This window comes from Macaca nemestrina, chromosome 19, assembly GCF_043159975.1.
Source record: "Macaca nemestrina isolate mMacNem1 chromosome 19, mMacNem.hap1, whole genome shotgun sequence".
Lineage (NCBI taxonomy): Eukaryota > Metazoa > Chordata > Mammalia > Primates > Cercopithecidae > Macaca > Macaca nemestrina.
Genome location: NC_092143.1, coordinates 20357413 through 20359985, shown reverse-complemented (window position 1 = coordinate 20359985; position 2573 = coordinate 20357413). Strand labels below are relative to the sequence as shown.

The 2573-nt window shown below is 40.3% G+C and overlaps 1 non-coding gene across 1 annotated transcript; it reads left to right on the top strand.

Annotated features, from left to right (window-relative positions):
- The first annotated feature begins 776 nt into the window (after window positions 1-776).
- LOC112425798 (U4 spliceosomal RNA) lies at window positions 777-917 on the top strand. The gene has a single exon (XR_003016939.1). It is a non-coding gene; the product is annotated as a U4 spliceosomal RNA (small nuclear RNA).
- The last annotated feature ends 1656 nt before the right edge of the window (window positions 918-2573 follow it).

Below are 2573 nucleotides of genomic sequence, written 5' to 3'. Positions count from 1 at the left end.
TTTCACCTACTCCAAATGAACAGTGTTGGTAGTACCTGGGCAACCTCTGAGAGGCAGAAGAGGAGAATTAGTGACAAATCCTCTCACAGTAACTTCTAATGCAAGGCTTAGAGTAGGTATAACTTGATAAATCACGAGTCTCTAACACACACAAACCAATGAAAGATTTTTTTCAACATATGAAACTTTCATGGAGTCGTTTCCTATTCAGAGTGAAAATATGGGGTCATACACCTAAAAGGAAGCCAAATTTCTCTAAGGCCTTCTGTTTTTTGGGGGGGAATATGGTAGGCATTCTACCTTATAGCATATCCTCCAGCATGTGAACTGAGAGGTTGACTTATCCACAAGGAGAGAAACTGGAGAACTCTTGCTATATTCTAATACTAAGCTTGGCCAAATTGCATTCTGCTCAAGAACGAGTAAACTGAGAAAATTGGATCAAAGCTCATAAAACAGTCTGCAGCCCAAGAGAAGAACATTTCTCTAAGTGTTCAACAGAGCATCTTTCCTGCCAAATAGAATTACTAAATGACAAGGAAAGAAAAACTATTTAAAATACCTGCCTGATGGCCTAATTTGTTTCATGAAAACATTATTTGTAACAATAAATAGGTCAAGATAAGTAGAGACTAGCTTGTGATAAGAAGAAAATGGAAGGAATCAATAATAGAAGCAATAATAGAAAAGACATATTGCAGGAAATTGAATTATTTACACAATATCTGTATTTTAATAAATTAGCACTAGAAGAATAATAAAAATAAGTTAGTTTAAGCTTTGTGCAGTGGCACTATTGTAGCTACTGAGGTTCCTCCAGGGTGCGATTATTGCTAATTAAAAACATTTCCCAATACCCTGGTGTGATGACTTGCATTAGAGTGGGCATAGGCAATTTTTGACAGTCTCTACAGAGACAGAATTTAAAAAAGAAAAAAGAGGATTCATTTTTAACCATAATGTCCAAATATTGTATTTGATGTATCTTGCACTCTGCCACTTGTCTTCGAGTGCCAAGCTTGGGTGCTTGGGACCACAAGGGAAATGCTGTGGTTAGGAAACACTTGATTATTAACCAGGTCACCTGTCTCAAGTCCCTGCTTGAGTTTCTGCTTTGTTGGCAAGAGGGAAATCTCCAGATTTTTTTTTTTTTTGGCCTTATTCCTGGGAAATCTCGACACAGAGTCCATTCAAATCTGCCAGCTACTTGCTGTGAACCCTAACCCCTAATCCAGTCCCTCTTAGCTTTGAGGGATCCCACAAAAAGCAAGAGAAATAGAAGTTTCCAAAATGAACCAGTCAAATTAATAATTACCACAAATAATTCCAAAGTGGAGAGAAATGTTTACTTGAGTGAGTCAATGGTTTTCCTCTCTGTCCCACGAAAGAGAAGGTGCCCATACTACACTGCTGGGATAGGGGAGCCACCAAAGCAAAGAGCCCTGGAGTCTTACTGCCAGTGAATTACACATGTGCAGATCTGTGACCTCTTCTCCTTATGATTGGTGGGGTGGAGGTGGGACCCCAGCAGCCCTATTTCAACAGGAAGCAGGTAGGCACCGATCTTCCTAAGAACCATTAGAATGTCACCCCCAACTGATAATATAGGCAGATTTCCATGGTGGTTTAAGCACTTGAAGGGTAAGTACATATTAAAATGTGCCCCCACAAGATACAGGCCTTTGGAAGCGCTCTGTGTGGATGTACCCTCGCTTTCTAACATCAACTCCTAATTTTCTCTCCTTTTCCTACTCTGCCTTAGAAGTACCAATTCCCATTTCCTGGAATACTCATCTACATAAGAGATGGAGATTCTGGCTATCTTTTTTTTCCCTGTGCCCTGCAAACTCTATCATCTTTGGCTTAGAAAGAATGTTATGGCAGACTTTCTTTGGACCATGCTTCTACTGGTTGTCAAATCAGAGGGCTCTTGTATCACCAGGTGGAAGAATATAGCACCAGTTCCATTCAATTTCCTCTCCCAGGGATGGCATCAGACACTTTTCCCTTTGATTAGGGCAAACACAGCTTATCAACTTGAATATATTAAGTTTCTTTGGTTTAAAGCAAGTGACACTAATCAGGCTTGGAAGAGATAGAAACTGGGCAGCTCTAAGTCACCTTTTGGAAAGAAACTTCTAGATTGTCTCACCTAGATACTTTCACAGAATAAATGATTTCTAACCATTTTCCCTCACTGTTGTGTCACCGCTCGGAGGGTTGAAACCACCTTTGCAAAAACTGTAACAGGCAATTATTACAGTGAATGAGATCTGACCTGACTCCATCTTGCTGCTAACCTTCATGCTGTCCTTTTTCATTTCTGGGTGGAGGCCGAACTAACTCTGGGATGAACTTAGTTTATGGTTTAGCTTTGAAACAAAGATGGTAACAGTCCTTTCCCAAAACAAACCCCCTTCCTACCTGGGGACTACACTGCCTTTGCAGGACTAACAAATTAGCCACAAGATTAGAAATACGGTTTAGGAGTCATGCAGCTGGAGGTTGCAAGATTCTAAACCTCCTCAAATTGCTCCTGGGGATAACATCACTATTGTAAACCCTAATACCAG